At 50.5% G+C, this 21,828-nt stretch overlaps 1 protein-coding gene across 1 annotated transcript in view; it reads right to left on the bottom strand.

Moving 5' to 3' along the window:
- Positions 1-16,706, bottom strand: part of IL1RAP (interleukin 1 receptor accessory protein) — an 86,303-nt gene extending 69,597 nt beyond the window's left edge. The window contains 2 exon segments of the mRNA XM_033150930.1: positions 14,114-14,249; positions 16,663-16,706. The gene's annotated coding sequence lies outside the window, so the exon portion shown is untranslated.
- Between the last annotated feature and the right edge of the window lie 5,122 nt (positions 16,707-21,828).

The raw sequence follows: 21,828 nt of genomic DNA, 5'->3' as shown, positions 1-21,828 counted from the left end.
AGAAGTTTGACAGGGGAACGGTCTGCCTCGGGATGTGGTGGATTCTCCTTCTTTGGAGGTTTTTAAGAAGAGGCTGGGTGTCAGGGATGCTTGAGTTGAGATTCCTGCATTGCAGGAGGCTGGACTAGATGACTCTTGGGGACCCTTCCATTTCTACAGTTCTGGGATTCTATAATTCCCGGCTGATCTAGCGTAGCTCTTCCCGTGTCCTCATATGCAGAGGCATCTCTAGCCTGTGCTGATTCACTCTGCCGTGTGTCATCTCCACAGGGCATTCAGAGTTTCTGCATCTCCTAAGGTCAGATGTGATGGAACTGAGAGGTGTTCTCTTCCCACCAATTCACACCTGGCACAGAAGAAGAGCAAAGCCTCGCAAAAGCTTTCATTAACATTTAGAAAGTCCATGGGCAGGTCTCAGAGGTCTGGGAAAATGCTCAGGGAAAATGCTGCAGGGAGCACAGCCTTGTGACAGCCAACATTTCCCTGGTTCAACCATATCATTCAAGCTTCCTCTGGATGATTTCATTAACTGTGGTTCATTAAATTCCACGTGATGAATACCCTCCCTAATTCCTTGCAAGCCATGGGGACGGAGAAACGTCTGAGCGATCGCCCTTCTCTCGGAAAAAGACTCTCAAAGTAATAAATCAGAGCAGATTCTGGGCAGATTCCAAAGCTTTTCACTTAGGAGAAACTGCTAATTTCCTCAAGGAGAGCCGGCAAGGACATGGGGTAGCCTGGTCACATGGTAGCAGCGGCAGCCAATCAGAACCAATCTCCCCGATGCAATTGCATCTGCCATTTTGGCCGGGGCGTTTGGCCCTTTTCTGTGATGGTTGTCAGAAGGTGGGGGGGGGAGAGAGAGAGAGAGACCAAGCAAAGGTTGCCAACTGACCAGAAGCCAGTCTGGCTTGCCTCTTGACCTTCTAACTGGAGCTTGAACTTCAGAAAGCAGGGAGGTAGAAACACAGAATTACGGTGTTGGAAAGGGTACCCCGGGGGTCATCTAGCCCAACCCCCTGTAATGCAGGAGTAGCAGCTAAAGGATCATTGATGAATGGCCATCCAAGCTCTCTTTAAAAACTGCCAGTGCAGGAGAATCTACCACCTTCCAAGAGTCTGTTCTGCTGTCGAACAGTTCTTGCCATAAGAAAGCCCTTCTGAAAGTTTAGCCAGAATCCTGTCTTGGGAGCCAGTGTGGTGTAGTGGTTAAGAGCGGTAGACTCGTTATCTGGGGAACCGGGTTCGCGTCTCCACTCCTCCACATGCAGCTGCTGGGTGACCTTGGGCCAGTCACACTTCTCTGAAGTCTCTCAGCCCCACTCACCTCACAGAGTGTTTGTTGTGGGGGAGGAAGAGAAAGGAGAATGTTAGCCGCTTTGAGACTCCTTCGGGTAGTGAAAAGCGGGATATCAAATCCAAACTCTTCTTCTTCTTCTTCTTCGTCAGTTTAATCCATAGGTAGGCAAACTAAGGCCGGGGGGGGGGGGCGGATTCGGCCCAATCACCTTCTCAATCCGGCCCATGGACAGTCCAGGAATCAGCATGTTTTTAATTAGCAGAATATATGCTTTTATTTAAAATGCATCTCTGGGTAATTTGTGGGGCATAGGAATTCATTCGTTTCCCTCCAAAAATATAGTCCGGCCCCCCACAAGTTCTGAGGACAGTGGACCGGCCCCAGCTGAAAAAGTTTGCTGACCCCTGGTTTAATCCATTGGTCCTACCCTTTGAAGCAGCAGAAACAGGTTGGCTCCTTCCTTTGGCGGGAGAACTTCCCAGTGGATTAAGATTCCTTGGAAAGATCTGCTCAGCTCCTGCTCTCCAACCCTTAACATTGCCTCCCCTCCATTGCCAAAGCAGCCATACTACCTTGCTTCATGACAGATCCGATCCTGGTTCTAAATTTGGCTGCGATTTCTGCATTGCAGGGGGTTAGAGTAGATGACCCTTGGGGGCGCGGTCCGTTCCAACTGTGCAATTCCAGGATTCTGTGAATTTCCACCAGAGCTGCCAAACTAATGGCACGAACCATTGCAAGGTCAATGTGCTCTTAAACTCTGCAATTTAAGCAGGTGTCTTTCAGAGTGGAGAACTCCTCTCTGTCCCCCTTGATGGAGAGGGTTGAAATCCCGGTTTGTTTTAAGGTAATTGATTTAGCAGCTACCGTAGGACAAGCAACCTCCGCTGCCAGCTAAAGGGGGGGGGCTTGGCACGAGACATTAATGCAGTTTATTGCTGTGCAGAAAATACAGTTGTGTTCAACCCCTGCCCTGTTTCTCTGTAGAAGACAGCATGGAGAAGGAACACGCTCCAAAATATTAAGTCAGCTATGACTGGTCTTTGCGGCGATTCTTCACACACACACACACACACACACACACACTTTCAATGGATTTGTAAATGATCAAACCCAGATTAAAAATTGCAGCAGGAAGAGCCTTAATCAAAGTCCAGGACTTCAGGGCCCCTGTCTGAGTCACGAGGCAATCATGCAAAATAATATTGCGGCCACTAGAGTGGATGGGATTCATTTCCTACCTTTCAGAAACGCAATGCCCTGTCCGATAATGGTCCCTCTAAGGATGCCATTCTAAATGGGAATACAGTGGGAAATTAATGGGATTTGTGGCACAAGCTTGTTGTATCACTGGTCCTGCAAAGGTTTACAGAAAGCCTGGACAAGTCCAGCCCTGAACAGTAACTTTTTACATGAGTAAAACCAAAGAATACTGGGTCTGCGCACATCGCTCTCGGTTCGACAGAAACTCAAAGGTTGGGTGCAAATTTCAACAGGATTTACTGACCCCCATTCCCAATGTATGTACCAGAACCCTCCTTGTATTTTGCATGGAGCTGTTTTCCACTGTAACGTTCAACTGTAAGGTTCCTCCTTAACTGGATCTTACCAGTTTTTCCAGTCCAGCCCCACTGATAATGTGTTTTTGCAGAAATTCCACGTCACTTCCCAATTCGAGGCCCAGGCTGTGGGAGCGCATATGTCTGCGCATGGCTCTGCTCTCTTGCTCACCCTTCGCATCTCCTCAATACAGTAACTAAGTGACCCTAGTGATGGAGGTGCATCATCATGGGGGGGGGGTTTCCAGGACCACAGGGAAACCATCAAACGCCCTTGCTATTTTTGCTATGCGTGCCGGGTGTCGCTTATGCAGTCCTGCTCTATTTAACATACAGAAATGTTGCTTTTTGCATGTTATCATGTTTGCTATTGTGCTGTTTTGCTGCGTTGTTAAGAAATTGCTTTTGCAACGCTAGGTTCTGAAGTGCACTCCTCCTTTTTCAAAACAATAATAATAACATTTTATTAAAGATTTCTTAGTTTACAAAAATACGTACATTGTCTCTTTTTTCAAGTTGCAATTCCTACAGATCAGTTTCATTTGTTGTGAGACATTAGTGTTACATTAGGAAGAAAAGGGGGAAAGAGGTGGAGGGGGGGAATGGTGGGTGGGGTGGGGTCGGGGGGGAATGCTTCTATTCTTCTACTTAGTGCATGTGTGGGGTTTTGTGTCAGTGTCACTTGGGCGGGTTCTCTTACTATTCGCTTGTTGTGTTTCCTTGGTGGTAAGAGAGGTTGGGGTTGGTCTAGGGGGTGGCAGCAGGACCGTCTTAGGCAGATCGGCCGCCGTGGTGCGGCGATCCCTCCAGCGCCCCCAGCGTGCCACCTCTCCGCCTCTGGGGCCAGCTCCCTCCCACGCTGGCCGCCCCTCGGGAGGGGGGTGGGCGAGCGGGGGATGAGGGGTATGGTGCTGGAGTGGCGCGGGGCTCTGCGCGCCCTTCCAGCGCTCCAGCTGGGGCTCCCCATGCGGGATGGGAGGCGAGGGCGGCCAGCTCGCAGCCCGGGAGCGGCATGGGCGGCAGCAGCTGTGCCGGCGGTGCGCAGAGGGGGAGGGGGCGCAGGGTATGCCGGCGGGCTCGTGGGGGCACCCCTGGGGGGCCAGCGCCCTGGCGCGCTGCGCCACTAGCCCCTATGGATAAGACGGGGCTGGGTGGCTGGTTGTCTTTGGGTGGCTGTAGTGAGATTTGTTTTCGTGTGTGAGTGGGTTTTGTGTGTGTGTTTCTGAATCAGGTTAGCCAGATTGATTTGCATGCTGTCGGCGGATTCTGGTTGTTGTCTTCTTGGGCTGTGTATGTGATAAAGGGGAACCATATCGGGATGAAGGCGTCTTCTTCTATTTGTCCGCGTGTCAGTTTTAGTTTGTTGGTTAGTTTTTCTAATAAGGCCTGCTTTCTTTGTTGTAAGAAGCTTTAAGCTGGATTTTTGCATGTGTGGAAAAGAGGACTTCAAATAAATGGAAGGAAGGAAGGAAGGAAGGAAGGAAGGAAGGAAGGAAGGAAGCCTTGGTAAGCTCTCAGGTATTCTCCTTCTTCTTCTTTTTTGATGATCACTTGTAGCCGAGTAAGATAGTCTTCCATAAACAGGGTTTTAACAGGTACACTTGTGAAACATGGACCACTTATAAACGTTATCTCCAACTCCTCAAAAGATTACATCAATGTGTCTCTGAAAAATTGTACACATGATCGTGGGATGTGAAACATGGGAGCAGACAAAGACAACATTGCTAGAGTGGAAATAGAAGGGGAACTCTGGGCCAGCCAGTTGGAACTTGCTGTTTATTCTGGGCTGGGATGGGCTTCCTCTGGGTAACTGGAGATGGGTGTGGCCTCACCTGGGCAGGTAAACAAAAGCACCAGGCTGGCCACCATCTTTCTCTGTTTTAGACGACGCTCTCAAAGATGCGACATCACAAGGATGCTCTCTTGGCTTCCAGCCAAAAGAGGACAAAGGGGCTTTTCCCCATATGGAGATAGTCTCCAATGTATACTATTTAATAAGCTAAAGTCTGCCTTCTGGGATCCTTTTGTGAACAGAATCTATGTAAGTAAACTTTTTTATGCTTTTATAGAAGACTTATTTTGAGAGGGATTAAAAGGGGAAAATACCAGGACGTTTATTAGAGGTTTTAGCGAACCTGAGCAAGCTATCCGCTGTGTGTGTTTAAAAGGGGAATGTTAACTCTGCTGATATTGTTGAACTTGTAAACACAAGTTGGAATAGGATATCATAAACAATATATCCTCTCCTGCATCCCTAAACATTCCCACAATTATTTGGGAAGGCAGGCGAACTAATGCCAGTGTACTGGAAGAAGCAAAGATTGCCAGTGTTGAAGCATCATTCTTCAACATCAGCATCGTTGGACTGGTCATGTTGTGCAGATGTCTGATGATCATCTTCCAAAGCAACTCCTCTATTCCGAACTTAAAAATGGAAAGCGTAATGCTGGTGGTCAACAAAGGCAAATCTTTAAAAATGTAGTATAAACAATGAGAACTGGGAAACACTTGTCTGCGAGCGCTCCAGTTGGAGAACAGCCTTTGCCAAGGTGTCGTGGGCTTTGAAGACACTCGAACTCAGGACGCAAGGGAGAAACGTGCTAAGAGGAAGGCACGCTTGGCAAATCCACACCGTGATCAACTCCTGCCCGGAAACCAATGTCCCCACTGTATATCAGTGGTCTGACTCAGTAGAAGAGAGCTTCCTGTCTTGCTAGGACTGCAGGTAGGCAGCTTGCAATGCACACCTACAATGAAACTTCTTCTCCTGGGCTCAGCGTTCAAGGCAGCCTCCCTGATGTCCTGCCTGACCTCCCTGCCTACTTGCCGTCTCCACAGGCCAGATGCGAAGCCGCAGCAAGACACAGGAGGGACGGTAGAGGACAGTCAAGTGGAAGAGGCATGAGCTCATATGTTGGATTCGGTTTGGGGCACAGGGGCCAAAAGAGACCGGCTGCACAAATCAGAGGATGGAGCGCAGGGGCTGTTCTCCCCGGGCAACAGATGGCAGAACCAGTACCTGGACACGAAGAGAGCCAAAAAATACACTTTGTACAAATGGGCACCCCCCGGTGTGGAAGACCACCGTCGGCCATCGCTTCTGGTCTGGCAAGCGCTCGGCAACCCCCCGTTTTCAGTCTCAGGTAATCAACCAAACCGGTGGGGTTAAGAAGCTCTAACCGCTCTCAATGTGGCCAAAAGGGGCTGAGTTTGGGCTAGTGGCCTAAGGTGACCTGTTGGAAGGTGACCGTCCAAGGACTGACACACACAAACTGCACTTTGCAACGGCTTCTTTTCTGGGACAAGACTCGATAATAAGCAAACTCTCCCGGGCTCTCAAAGATACGGCGCTATAAATGGGTGCGACAAAGACCTGCAGTTGCCTTCAGCAAGGATGATAGATAACAACAGCACTGAGCTTCGCAGGAAGACCTGGTTCAGGAACTAAATGGCACCTCCAGGCACAAGACAGCTTAACAGAAGCAGGTCTGAGATTTAAAAACAGCAGCAACACAAGAAGAATTCGGGTAAGAAAGAGAAGGGCATGAAAAGCAACGTCTGAAATCTCAGATCTATTAACAAAACAGAACTTTCGCAGGAAGGAAGAATATTTGAAGAAAGAACGCAATGAAAGGGAGATGCAGGAGGAAAATGAAGTATTCTCCACCCCCCCACTTCATAACTGTGGCAACTCCACTGAATTTATGGCCTCTTCCATGCCTGACTACCTCATCCCAAAGAAGTTATGCTCCAAAACTCCAACCGTATTTCTCTCCGCATGTTGGAGTTCATCAGTTGTCTCGGGGTTCCAGTAAACGTAGCTGGGAGAGAGAGGGAGGAAATGAAAGAGTGCTGTTCGGAGATGCGTCTGTCTCCACTCGTTAACATCAAAACATCTCTGCTCGGCATAATAATTGCGCATATAAGGGTTGCTTCAGAGTCAGGGTGCTCAGGCACACGTGAAGTTTTGGGCTGCAGAATTGCTGGAAAATGCAGGAAAAAACAACAACAACCACCCTCCACAAAAGTAAACCTCCACTTCTCCCCAAACAAATCAGAATGTGTGCAAGAGGCAGCAATGTTCAAATGTACTTGTTTAAGTAGTTTGTGATGGGATCAACCATTCCGAGATGAAAGTATCGGATCGCTTGTATTATACATTAGGCAATCTTTACATTCGCTTTTTTCAAACTGCAACATAAGGAAAAATGTGGCTATTTAAACCTCCCCACCCATATATTGTGAGAGCTGGACCATCAAGAAGGCTGATCGCCGAAGAATTGATGCTTTTGAATTCTGGTGCTGGCGGAAACTCTGGAGAGTCCCATGGACTGCAAGAAGATCAAAGAAGATCCATTCTTAAAGAAATCAGCCCTGAGTGCTTCCTGGAAGGACAGATCCTGAAGCTGAGGCTCTAATACTTTGGCCACCCCATGAGAAGAAGACTCCCTGGAAAAGACCCTGATGTTGGGAAAGATGGAGGGCACAAGGAGAAGGGGACGACAGAGGATGAGATGGTGGGACAGTGTTCTCGAAGCTACTAACATGAGTTTGGCCAAACTGCGAGAGGCAGTGAAGGATAGGCGTGCCTGGCGTGCTCTGGTCCATGGGGTCACGAAGAGTCGGACACGACTAAATGACTAAACACAACAACAACAAATCCATATACCGGTATCTGTATGCGTGTGCATCAATTATATTAACCTCAGCACATAAATCACATATCCACATTAAGCGACACATACCAGATAGGACAAAATGGCGAGGGAGACCCCATAAGAACTTAAGAAGGGCCTGCTATGTCAGACCAAAGGGGACACCACATAACCCAGCATCCTGTTCTCACGGTAGCCAAACAGATGCCGTTATGGGAAGCCCACAAGAGACCTCTCCCCTCCTGAGGTTTCCAGAAACTGGTGTTCAGAACCATGGCTGCCTCCAACTGTGGAGGCAGAGCCAAGCCATCCTGGCTAGGAGCCAGTGATGACCCTCTCCTCCATTAATTTGTCCTCTTTTAAAGCCCTCCAAAGTTGGTGGCCACCTCTGACTGCTGTGGCAGAGAGTTCCACAGTTTAACTCTGTGCTGCCAGAAGAAATTCGCTTCCTAGCGTATGGAAATGAAAAATAACTCTCGGTAAAGGTAAAGGTAAAGGACCCCTGAATGGTTATGTCCACTCAAAGGCGACTATGGGGTTGCGGTGCTCATCTTGCTTTCAGGCTGAGGGAGCCGGCGTTTGTCCACAGACAGCTTTCCGGGTCATGTGGCTAGCAGGACTAAACCGCTTTTGGCACAGCGGAACAGCGTGATGGAAACCAGAGCTCACGGAAACGCCGTTTACCTTCCTGCCGCAGTGGTACCTATTTATCTACTTGCGCTGGCGTGCTTTCGAACTGCTAGGTTGGCAGAAGCTGGGACAGAGCAACGGGAGCTCACCCTGTCACAGTGATTCGAACCGCCAACCTTCCAATCAGCAAGCCCAAGAGGCTCAGTGGTTGAGACCACAGTGCCACTCCAATACAACCCTGAACCCAACACAGAGGCAGAGACACGGCCAGGTCTGTTCAAAATGCAGCCCAGAATTTGCAGCTCATGGATTTGTACACCGACCGGCCCAACAGCAACAAACTCATCCTCCCGGGGTTTTTTATGTGCATTGTGGATGAGTTCATTTCTCTCCCTCTGCCCTCTTTCAAAGAAGCAGGTATATTGCTTAGTAACGACAGCGTTTCTGAATGGGCTGCCTTTGTCAGGCTGGGTTTATGCTCAATGAGAGCCTGGAGCTGCATCTCCTTCCGTACACAATCGCTTGTTACAGTGGCCTCCCTACTGCCTGACCCACGCTAAATTTAGAATGAATGCTTCTGGAGGATGGGACTTGCCTTTCGCCTAAACTGTGCCAGAGTCTTGTCTTCCTGCCTCCTCCATTTGGATTGCCCTCAGCCAGCGAAAATATCCCAGTGCGTTCTTTTTCCCCTGCATAAAACCTGCCGTTACATTCATTCTTTAGTAACAATGAATGGACGTCGACTGCAAAGAAATATTAGGCAAGCACAGCAGTTCTTTTGAAGCTTTTAACTGTGTATAAGTGGCTTTTCAATCAGAAGGTCGGCGGTTCGAATCCCCGCAACGGGGTGAGCTCCTGTTGCTCGGTCCCTGCTCCTGCCCACCTAGCAGTTCGAAAGCACGTCAAAGTGCAAGTAGATAAATAGGGACTGCTCCGGTGGGAAGGTAAACGGCGTTTCCGTGCACTGCTCTGGTTCGCCAGAAGTGGCTTAGTCATGCTGGCCACATGACCCGGAAGCTGTACGCCGGCTCCCTCGGCCAGTAAAACGAGATGAGCGCCGCAACCCCAGAGTCGTCAGTGACTGGACCTAACAGTCAGGGGTAAACGTACCTATTTATCTACTTGCACTTTGACGTGCTTTCGAACTGCTAGGTGGGCAGGAGCTGGGACTGAGCAACGGGAACTCACCCCATAACGGGGATTCGAACCACCGACCTTCTGATCGGCAAGCCCTAGGCTCTGTGGTTTAACCCACAGTACCACCCGCGTCCCACCCAATGGTCAAGGGTACCTTTACCTTTACTAACATAAGAACGTAAGGTGAACCCTAACAGATCAGGTCAGTGGCCTATCTAGCAGTGGCATAGCAAGGTCAGGTGGTACCCCATGAGGAAAATATCTTGTCAACCCCCTCACCCTCTGAAATCCAGTTGGACTCCCAAGAGACTGCGATCTACTCACAGTATAAAAATAATGACTGTGATCTACCCATTGTCATTGCCGGGAGTTGTTGAGCTTTTTTGGGGGGGGGTCCAGTGTTTGGGTCCTGAGTTGAGGGAGCTTTTGATTCTCTCCTTCCCTCCACCCTCCACTTCTTTCCCTGCCTGCCTCCTTCCCGTTCTCTCCCTGCCTGCCTGCCTGCCTGCCTGCCTACCTCCTCTAGCAGCCTGGGAGCGCGGGGATGTCGAAACGAAGGGAGAAGGGGGAGGGCCGACAGCAAGGCGGTGCAGCTCCCCCCTTTCCCCGATGGCTCAGGGTAGGCGGGAGACGCAGGTGGAGATGACACCTGCGGTGGACCGCACCCACCTTGCTCCGCCCCTGCTATCTGGTCCAGTATCCTGTTCTCACAGTGGCCAGTCAGGTGCCCATTGCAGGAAACTCAGAAGCAGGATCCGAGCAGAAGAGCATCTTCTCCCCTCCTGCTTTTTCCAGCAACTGGCATTCAGAAGCATCGCTGCCTCCAACTGCGGAAGCAGAGCAAAAGCCATCCTGGCTACTAGCCATCGATAGCCCTCTCACCCTTCACGAATCTGTCTTTTAAAGCCTTCTGGGTTGGTGGCCATCACTGCTTCCTGCTGGAGGGAGTTCCACAGTTCGACGAACTCTCCAGGTATGTATTGCTAGCTACAAATTCTTTAGAGGGTCTTAACCCAGCCACCTTCGCCTCAGTCCCCCAACTTGAAATGAGGAGGATAATACTGGCCCGCTTCACAGGGTTGTTGGAAAGGCTAATGAGATTATATGTGATCCAAGGGAAAAAGCATATTGAGGCACATTAAAGACAAACTTTAGTTCACTTTTGTAGGCCAGAGTCCTCTTCATCACATGGATCAAGTGGGAGACAGTACTGAACAGACAGCAAATATATACAGTGGTGCCTCGGGTTACAGACGCTTCAGGTTACAGACTCCGCTAACCCAGAAATAACGCTTCAGGTTAAGAACTTTGCTTCAGGATAAGAACAGAAATTGTGCTCTGGTGGCACAGCGGCAGCGGGAGGTCCCATTAGCTAAAGTGGTGCTTTAGGTTAAGAACAGTTTCAGGTTAAGAACGGACCTCCGGAACGAATTAAGTACGTAACCAGAGGTACCACTGTACCATACGTTTCTGTGTATAACATGCCCTCATGTATAAGACTCTTTTGGGGGGATTCAAATTTAAAATGGGGGGATGGCACAGAGTTGTTGAGCTTTTTTTGCAGAGGATTGCCCAGGGTTGTTTGAGCTTTTTTTGGGGGGGATTGCCAGAAATCGCTCAACTGCACACATCACTAAATCTGTGTCTCAGCTGTCCCCACATCAGGAGATGCTGCCAATTGCACACCCAATTTTGCCACAGCGTCAGCTAATCAACACCACCCATTGGCGCTGCAACCAATAACACGCACAATCTCTGCTAACAGCCAAGGCAACAACCAATCAAACGCCCACCCTATGCACCACCCATGTATAAGACGCCCATTTTTTAGCATGGCTTTTAACGGGGGAAAACCTAGTCTTATACACTGAAAAGTACGGTAGGTTGTGAATACCAAGATGGAAAATCTCACATGCAAAATGAGGAGGAGCAAAAGAGAGCCACGCCCCATTGGCAGAACTAATGCAAGACCCAGGCAAGTCCACACAAATGAAATCTGCTGGTAACCCATTGGGAGAGTAAATTGGAATCCACTAAGAAGGCGCAAGATTCGATTCTGGCTGTTTTCGCCCCAAACGAACCACCATCACTTTGGAATCTGGGGAGTTGTGTGCAGAGCACTTCAAGAACGCAAGCAGCACGGCAGAAATGCCAAAAATGCAGAACACTGTTATTAAGTCATGCAAAGGTACGCAGCCGCAGCAAGACCTGCTCATTCTCTCATTACCAGGGGCACAAAATCTCCTGTTGCAAAAGCTACCTGTTTCCGGGCACAATCTGAAGTGCTGGCTATTTATTTCATTCATTTGTTTCAAAGAAACATCTCAAAGCAGTTTACAAAAGGACAGAACAACAAAACCAAGGGGGGGGGAATCATACTTTAAAACATACAAATGTTAAAAAAGTAAACAGATTAAAATTACCTCCACTTTTTAATCGTTTAGGAAGGCTTGTCTAAACAAGCATGTTTTTAGGTAAAGGTAAAGGGACCTCTGAGTGTCCAACTCTGGGGAGGCGGCTCATCTCGCTCTATAGGCCGAGGAAGCCAGTGTACAGCTTCTGGGTCATGTGGCCAGCATGACTAAGCCGCTTCTGGCGAACCAGAGCAGCGCACGGAAACGGCATTTACCTTCCTGCTGGAGCGGTACCTATTTACTACTTGCACTTTGATGTGCTTTGGAACTGCTAGGTTGGCAGGAGCTGGGACCGAGCAACGGGAGCTCACCCCGTCACAGGGATTCAAACTGCCAGCCTTCCGATCGGCAAGCCCAAGAGATTCAAACCGCTGACCTTATGATTGGCAAGCCCTAGGCTCAGGGGTTTAGACCACAGCGCCACCCGCATCCCAAACAAGAATTTTAGCAGGTGCCAAAAGGAGCAGACAAAGGCGCCTGCTTGATATCAATAGGCAGGGAGTTCCAGAGAATAGGTAGGGGCTGCCAGACTAAAAGAACAAGTTCCTTACAGATATGGAACGGGTGTTATGTGGCAGCTGTGGCAGTGCTAATTCCACCCATCCAAGCAGTGCGGTGGACACATGTGGGATATTGGCTTTATACCCCAATAGCAACACCTTGAACTCGGCCCGGGAGCAATTCGGTGACCAGCGCAGGACTGTGAGCGCAGGTGTCATTTGCGGGCAAGGCCTCCCTCTTGTCAGCAATCGCGCTGCAGCATTCTGCACTAACTGCAAGCTCTGGATCAAGCACAAGGGATGCTCCACACAGAGCACATTGCAGTAGTCCAGTATTTTATCCCTGTTGCTTTAATTTGTGGAAGCTGCCTTGAGTTCCAGTCGGAGGTAAAGGCAGCATATAAATTTATAAAGTATTATAAACACTTGAGTCACATTCAGCAATGCCTAAACTCACCCTGAAAAGCCATAGGTACCCGATGCAGTGAAGATGGCCTCCCTTCCTTGTGCCACACACACATAATGGTCTGAGTTACTGGGCTTCTGAACCTCACAAGGCTAGTTTTTAAAAGAAGTGAGCTTCTGGGTTTTAGGAAGGTAAAGGACTTTGTTTCTGATTGGAGGGCTGATTAGGTTGGGAGATAGCAATCTGCCTCCCTATCACATTCACTCCTCTGCAAAAGATCCAAGTTCTGCACAATCCTAGCCAGGCATCATTTAATGTGTCTGAAATTGCTAGGTGTGAAAAATTAAAAGTCGGAACGGGCCTTGCCTGCGAGATGTACAAATGAAGGTCAATCAGGAAAAGCTAGGAGAGAAAGGTACAGTGGTGCCTCGCAAGACGAAATTAATTCATTCCACGAGTCGTTTCGTATTGCGAAAAATTCGTCTTGCGAAGCATGACCATAGGAATGCATAGGAATTTAATTCCCATAGGAATGCATTGAAATTTTCGTCTTGCGAAGCACAACCATAGAAAAATTCATCTTGCGAGTCACCTAAAAATCGCAAAACCCTTTCGTCTAGCGAATTTTTCGTTGTGCGAGGCATTCGTCTTGCGAGGTACCACTGTACGTAGGAATGGGGGGGTGGAGTCTGATTCCAGGGGACGGGACGTTATTTATTATTGTGCATTAAATTTCTATCCTACTATTCTTCCCAAACGAACCCAGGGCAACAATCATCAAACAATACAAAGTTTAAAACAACCCAGAAGCCTGTGCTTGCTCAGAAGGAAAGTACAAATTAATCCCAATATAGTCAGAAGCGACTCTACTCTCGATCAGTTCTTATGTTCACTGTTGATCTCAAGCCGCTGCCCTGCAGGTACTTGGAAGGCTCTCCACAGGCAGCTGGAAAAACGTCCACGTTTGTTTGTTTTCAAAACTTAGGAATCACCTTTGCAATGAACAAGGTACTCAAGGCAGTCTGCACGGGGATCGGCGAGACAGTGGAAACATTGCCAGAAAAGACCAAAAACACAGAACCTAAAAGATCTACGCCAAGGGGGGAAAAAACACACCGTGCAAAGACAACAGGCAACAGAGGCTGGTTCTTTAGAGACCAAGAAAAGCCAGCAAGGCTAAAAGGTGCGGAGAAGAGGGTTTATATTTGGGGCTATCCTTTTAGTCCCAAGCCAGACAGCTAAATTCAAGGGATGATGAGAGTTGTGCTCCAGTAACACCTGGAGGACCACATGCTCCTCATTCTTGCAGAGTTTGCCATTTCGGTACTCAGAATCGGGAGTCCAGCGGCCGGTGGCACAGAGGCACAGCTAAGGAAGGGGCTGGAATTAAGGTCCTCCGGGCCAAATCTCTCTTGGGCAGCATCCTTAAGCAAGCCGCTGCCCTCTTGCCCCCAGAGCAACTGCCCCCCCACACACACCTGTAACAGTAAAATAATCACACTGGCCTACCTTGCAGTTGAAGATCCTGGTGGTCACAAACACAAAACCTTCCAAGCGCTTGAAAGCATGACATAAATGCTCCTCCACAGAGAGGGGGTCATCTGTAGCCTCGCTGCTGTTTCTGAACAGGCCTCCTGCTTCCACCCTGTAGCAAAGGCAAGCAACGGGCATTAGTCTTCTCCATGCGGCATTATTTGTGCGGCAAGAGCATTTGCCTGCCTTCAAAAGTGGAAACTCTGAAACTCGCTCCCGCAGAAGGCAGTGATGGAAGCTGCGCTAGCAGCTAGAGGATGAGAGACATATCCACGGGGGAGGAAGGGGCAGCTATCAATGTCTACCATCCCACCATGGTTCTGCTCTTCCTCCATGGTCAGAGGCAGGCCCAGTTGCTGGAAACACCAGAAGGGGAGAGTTGCTGGGGTGCTCAGATCCTGCTTGTCACAGGCATCTGGCTGAGAACAGGATGCTGGGCTAGATGGGCCTCTGGCCTCATCCTGCAAGCAATTAAAAAGGTAAAGGTAAAGGATCCCTGACCGTTAGGTCCAGTCGCGAACGACACTGGGGTGGCGGCGCTCATCTTGCTTTACAGGTCGAGGGAGCTGACGTGTGTCCGCAGACAGTTTTTCTGGGTCATGTGGCGAGCATGGCTAAGCCGCTTCTGGCGAACCAGAGCAGCGCATGGAAACGCTGTTTACCTTCCCTCCGAGCGGTACCTATTTATCTATTAGCCAGGATGGTTACGCTCTACCTCCACAGCAATAATGCAGAATCCCAAGTGCTGGGGATCATGAGGGGAGAGCTGTTCTTATGCTTAAAGGGAAAGGGACCCCTGACCATTGGGTCCAGTCGCGGACGACTCTGGGTTGCGCGCTCATCTCGCTCTATAGGCTGAGGGAGCCAGCGTACAGCTTCCGGGTCATGTGGCCAGCAGGACTAAGCCGCTTCTTGGCGAACCAGAGCAGCGCACGGAAACAGTGTTTACCTTCCCGCCGGAGTGGTATCTATTTTTCTACTTGCACTTTTGACGTGCTTTCAAACTGGGGTGGGCAGGAGCTGGGACTGAGCAACGGGAGCTCACCCCATTGCGGGATTTGAACTGCCGACCTTCTGATCAGCAAGCCCTAGGGCCTAGGCTCTGTTGTTTAACCCACAGTGCCACCTGCTGAGGATCATAGAATTCTAGACTTGGAGAGTTGGAAGGGACCCCAGGGGTCATCTAGTCAAACCCCCTGCAATGTAGGAATCTCAGCTGAAGAATCCCTGGTGGCCACCCAACCTCTGCTTAAAAACCTCCAATGATGGGAGAGTCCACCAGCTTCTCCTGTGACATGCTTTTGAACTACTAGGTTGGCAGGAGCAGGGACTGAGCAACGGGAGCTCACCCCGTCGTGGGGATTCGAACTGCCAGCCTTCCGATCGGCAAGCCCAAGAGGCTCAGTGGTTTAGACTACAGCACCACCCACGTCCCTAAGCGCCACCCACGTCCCTAAGTGCAAGCACTTAGGTTCTTACAAACATTGCACTGCCCCCAGGAAGCTGCTTGTCAGAATCACAGGCAAGATGACCCCCAGTTGCAGGAAATCAGAGCTGCTGTCCGGCTCGGGTCCGGCTTGGGGGTGGGGGGCATCTGGCTGTCCACTGTCAGACCAGGATACTGGAAGAGCCGGCCGTTATATTATTATTATATTATTATTATTATTATTATTATTATTATTATTATTATTATTATTTATACCCCACTCATGTGGCTGGGTTTTCCCGGCCACTCTGGGCGGCTTCCAACAAAATATTAAAAATACAATAAAACATCAGACATTACAAACTTCCCAAACAGGTCTGCCTTCAGATGTCTTCTAAAACTCTGATAGTTGTTTATTCCTTGACATCTGATGGGAGCGCCAGCGCCACTACCGAGAAGGCCCTCTGTGATCGGACCCTGCAGCCAGGCGTTCCTTCGGTTAACATTCATTCCCCTTCCTATCCTAGGCGATTTGGGAGAAGCGGTGTCCAAGTAGCAGGGATCGTCTGAGCGCAGCTGCCGACTCCATCCTCACATCCTCCGAGCGAGTGGCTGTTCCAGCGCGCGGCGCTCAAGCTCGGAGCCGCCGACCAGGGGAAGGCTCTCGGCAAGTTGGCGCAGCAGGAGCCAGGCGCTCCGTTCTGACTCCCCACCCGCCCCCAAACAGACAAAAACCCCGAAGTGCAGCTGAAAAGGGGGCCGGATCCTGATCTCGTGCGAGGGGGGAGGATAAGGGGCTAAAGCGTCCCCCGCGTTACCTTCTCCGGATCGGAGCCATTGCGCTCGCAATCTGGTTTTCTTGGAAAAAATTAACGTGTTCCGTAGGGCGCAAGGACGGAACTGGAGCCTGGCGCGATTTGGCGAGACGACAGACCGGAAAGGTAGGACGGGAGCCCGAAGCAGCGCATCTCTCTCCCCGAGCCGAACCACGGAACCACCACCCAGCCGTGCCTGAAGCCTCGGGGCGCCGCGCGACTGAAAGCCCTTCCCCGGCGGGGAACACTCGCCGTTTACACCGGCGAAGGAGCCATACACCGACCTTTGCTACGCCTTGCTCAGTAATGCCTGCACGGGCCGGCAGCGGCTTTCCGGCATTCCAGTCAGGGCGCCTCTCTCGCCGCCCTTCCGGAGACACAGGCGAGATTTGAACCCGGGACCTGCAAGGCAGGCGCTTTGCCACGGAGCTACGACCCGGGGACCCTGTCTCCCTCCGTGTGAACCGGGGGCTACCCGGGATTAACTCCTCCGGGGTACCGCACAAACGCGGTCTGGATTCCCTTTCGCCTTCCCGGACTCCGCGCCGTCGAGAGGCAGCAGCCGCGAGGGGGGAAGGCGCCCCGACAGCGTCCGAACTTAGCGCCCCGGCTTTGCCCCGCGCTACGCAACGCAAGCCCCCTGGCCCGGAGGCTAGCAAGGCTTCGTCGGCCAAGCGGGCGTCCGTCCCCCTCGCGCCCTTCCGGCCTCGCTCACCTCGCCCTCCGGGGGCGCCGTCACGGCTGCCGCGCTGCCGACAGAGGAAGGCTCCCTCGGCCGGTCCGCCTCGCTCGCTCGCTCGCTCCGCGGCGCCTCCTTCGGCCCCCCATTCTCCCCACGCCTCGCCCCGCCGGCGCGCTGGCGGTGACGTGGCGGTATGCAAAGCAGCGGGCGGCCGGAGGGGCGGAGCGGGGCGGAGCGGCGGCGCCGGGCCGGGATTGCGCTCCAGGCGGCCGGGGAGGCGGAGGCCGGGGCGGCGCCTTCCTCCATATGCGGGAAGGGAAGGGGAGGTGCGCGGCACGGCTCGCCTTTGCCCCCCGGACGGTGAGATCCTCCTTAGATGCGCCCAGCGCGGAGGCTCGGATTGCGCGACCTGCGCTAAGTGCATTTCTTTTTTTAAATGCAAACTTTATTGCAGTAAAAACAAACAAACAAACAAACAAACCAATTACAAAGTACAAAGTGTTGCCCGCTCCAATATTTGCCTTTTGCTGCTGTCAGCCGAGTAAGTATATGGGATCTGCTGCACGTCATCTGTCATTTAAACCCGACTCCTTGGCGTGCAGGAAACCAGAAACTTATTGTCGGTTAACTCTTGAGATTTGCTTTTTATTCATGTACTTAAGCTTAGCTTGACTCATGGGAGAAACGTGGGTCAGAATTTGGCCCAAAAGGCCGTTTCCCCCCCCAGCCGCGCCCACCTGCCCCACGCCAGAAGAGGCAGTTGCCATTAATGAATGCCGAACCAGGACCAGGAGCCTGGAGGTGGAGTTTCTACACTGAGGACAGCAGCAGAAAGAAACGTGTGGGCCCTAAAGTTAGGCATAGCAAGGAAAAAGTGCATAAAGAGAAGTTTTCCTCCCTCTCTAGAACTTGTGGACATGCAAGGACACTGAAAAGTGGAAGATTCAGGACAGCAAAAAAAGTACGTTGTCAAGGTTTAAAGACAGTCTCAAGGCAAATTTTTTAAAATGTAGTATAAACACTGACAATTGGGAAATGCTGGCCTGCAAGCGCTCCATCCAACTGGAGAACAGCCTCTACCAAAGGTGTCATGGGCTTTGAAGACACTCAAACTCAGAACACAAGGGAGAAACGTGGCAAGAGGAAGGCACACTTGGCAGATCCACACCGTGATCACCTCCTGCTTGGAAAACCTATGTCCCCACCGTGGAAGGACATGGGTCCAGAATTGGCCTCCACAATCACTTACGGACTCATTGTTAAAACCGTGTTTATGGAAGACAATCTTACTCGGCTATGAGGGATAGCCAAAGAAAGAAGAAGAAGACGTTAAACTATGGAACTCCTTCCTGCAGGAGGTAAAGGTAAAGGGACCCCTGACTGTTAGGTCCAGTCACGGACAACTCTGGGGTTACGGCACTCATCTCGCTTTACTGGCTGAGGGAGCCGGAGTACAGCTTCCGGGTCATGTGGACAGCATGACAAAGCCACTTCTGGCGAACCAGAGCAGCACACAGAAACGGCGTTTACCTTCCTGCCAGAGCGGTACCTATTTATCTACTTGCACTTGATGTACTTTCAAACTGCTAGGTGGGACCGAACAATTGGAGCTCACCCCGTCGCGGGGATTCGAACCGCCGACCTTCTGATCAGCAAGCCCTAGGTTCAGTGGTTTAACCCACACAGCCACTGCGTCCAGCAGGAGGTATTGATGGGCATTGCCAGGAATTTTGTTAGGGGGGCAGGCTTTTGTTGGCGGGGGGGGGACAGAACCTCAGATTTGTATTGATTTGTATTGATTTGTGGGGCTGCTATCCCCCCCTTGCCCCCTGGCTACGCCCATGGAGGCATTGATGGCCACCATCCTGGATGGCTTCAAAGAAGATTGGACAAATTCATGGAGGAGGAGAGGGCTATGAGTGGTTTCTAGCCAGGATGGCTCTGCTCCAATGTTTCTGAATACTAGTTGCTGGAAACCACTGATCAGATCCCCTTTGCAGGTTTCCCATTGGGGCATCTGGTTGGCCACTGTGAGAACAGGATGCGGGACTCAATGGACCACTGGCCTGACCCAGCAGGCTGTTCTAATGCTCATCTGGCTCTGCAGAGTTTCCAGTGGAGTTTTCTCCTAGCCAGTGGCGGAGGAAGGCTCCGCGCTACCCAGGGCGACGAAAGGAAATGCCCCGGGGGCATCACATTGTGACATGCAGGCGCACTCATCAAAGGGCCACCGCTGCTTCCGCAACCCCCTTTTAAACCCCCCCCTTTAAGCAGCCCCACGAGCCACCTTTCCACTCTGCGGATCAAAAGGGCCGCGGAAGCGGCGGTCCGACGTTGGAGTGCGCCTGTGCTGCTGCTCCGGGGTGACAGAGGGAGCGGCGGTGCGTGGGGGTGACAAGCGGCGGCCCCTCCCACCACTCTCCACGTGCCACCGCTAGCTCCGTCGCCCCGGGAGCAGTAGCGCTGCACAGACAGGGTGCTGGGCAGGGGGCTCCCCTTGGGGAGTGGGGGAGGGGCCACACGCTTGTCACCCCTCCTCCCCTGGCACCGGGGTGTACCATCCCCACTGCCGCCGCCCCCAGCAATGCCCCTGCTCCCAACCCCACTGGGAGATGGCGTTGAGGACTGAACTTGAGATGTTCTTCTACATGCAAAACATAGACTCTAGCTACTGGATCCAGAGGTGGGCAGATGTTTTTGCACACGCGCCCTCCCTGAAACAGCCAGAAGCAGCAGAGGCATCAATTAATCCCAGGCACCCGATAGTGAAATGCGGCACCATTAATGATCCGCTCACTCTTTCCCCCAAAGGACTGACAGCCGTTGCTTCACCGCACTTTCCTCTACGTATAATAATATGCAATGCTTTTGATCATTTTGCAAGACTGCCGTTCCCCATTTCCCTGTAATCTGGAACAGTGGCAGAGAAATAGTTTCTTGTGGCGTGTCATAACTACAGCTCAAATGAGACTCACAGGATTCCCCCCCCAAAAAAAACTTCTGCTAACTTTCCATTGGTAGGCAGGGGGAGGCGAGGAGGTTGCATTTGGAAATGCTTATTTGTTTTAGAAAGCAGGATGTGAAGTATCAAAGTTTGGCAAGCCGTTACTTCACATTGTTGCCTTTAGAAACCAACCCCCTTAACTCTCTACTTTTTCACAGTCAATACCCTATTTGGGCAATTGAATTCAGAGGAAGAGAAACACTTATTTTTCAATATCTATTTCATAACATTTACAAAGCATTTGATTGAAAACAACAACAACATGCCAAAGTGGTTTACAAAACAGATAATGAAATTGCTAGTAAGAAGAATTAAACACAGTAGTTCAAAACTTTCAACAAGTGAAGATAACAATATTCAACTTGAGTGAACTTTCTAAACACCTGAGTAGGCTTGTCAAAACAACTATCTTGTCATCGGGCACCAAAAAGAGTACAGTGAAGGCACCTGCCTGGTCTCAAGAGGCAGGGAGTTCCAAAGTTTCTGTGCTGCCACACTAGAAGTTATGCATGTATGGGTGAGGCGTTCTTGTAGGTAAAGTGATCCCAAATCGGAAACCGGTGCCATCTCTAAGCACAGGTGTATATGTTGACACAAAGCCTTGTTTTATTAAAATATTTGCATCTTGCTGTTGTTTGGAAAACGTTTCCTTCGGGATGCCCTGTTGATGGACAACCTTGCCTGCAGATCCACCCCTCGAGGCTCATGCACCAAAAAATTAGCTTTGTATCTGGGCCACCTCCATGTTTTCTGTTTTAGTTTTACCCCCCCCCCCGTTGAGAATATCTCTCCTCATTTCAATGAAATGAAGTAGAAGGCTGAAGTATAGAAAATAATCCTGTTGGTTATTTGCTTGCTTTCTCATTTCAGCTCCTTCTCTGGAGACAAAAACACACCCGAGGCCCCAAATTATTAAAAACAAACAGAACAGAACGGGGAGGAATTGTGAAGGCCTCCTATAACTTCCCAGCCCTGGTTGTGAAATCGTGGAGGAACATCGGAAATTTGCTATGTATTTCTGATTCATCCCCTCGTGAGTCACTCTAATGTGTGTGTGAGAGAGAGTTACGTACCTGTGCCCTCTTTGCAACCACACATAACTGCCCTCTTCTGAGACGTTAAGTCTTTGGGCCAAATCTCTTCCTGGGAAAGGTCCATAACTCATAAACTCATGGCACTTTTAACATACAGTATAAAATAATAAATCTCCAAACCTCATGAATTCCCTCCTTGGATTCAAAACCCTCTCCCAGTATACCTGAAGGAGCATCACAAGTCCCATCATTCAGCCTGGACACTGAGGTCCAGCTCCGAGGGCCTTCTGGCGGTTCCCTCCCTTCGAGAAGCAAAGGTTACAGGGATCCAGGCAGAGGGCCTTCTCGGTGGTGGCGCCCCGTCGGACGTTCTGCTTCCAAAAGAACGTCCGGAAGCTGAGACACTCATTTCCGGTTTTCGATCGTTCGGGAGCCGAAACGTCCGACTCCCAAGGCATTCGGGAGCCGTGGTATGAGTGTAAATAGAATAAACAATAATAAAAATTAGTAAAACTTCACAGGACGGTAAAGGCTCAGCGTAGAATGGAACTGCGCTGGGAGAACAGCAAAGATCAGGATCTGCGGCTGGAAATACTGAAGCCACAAAATGCAGTGAATGCCAGAATCCTGGTCACTTTGACACCTGATGTACTGTGCTGGATTTATGTATAGGCTAAACAAGCTATAGCTTAGGGCCCCACTCTCTTGGGGGCCCAAAAAACATTTAAAG

Source organism: Lacerta agilis, chromosome 5, assembly GCF_009819535.1.
Source record: "Lacerta agilis isolate rLacAgi1 chromosome 5, rLacAgi1.pri, whole genome shotgun sequence".
NCBI lineage: Eukaryota > Metazoa > Chordata > Lepidosauria > Squamata > Lacertidae > Lacerta > Lacerta agilis.
The sequence above is the reverse complement of the archived record's forward strand: the minus strand, read 5'-3'. Positions and strand labels throughout refer to the sequence as shown.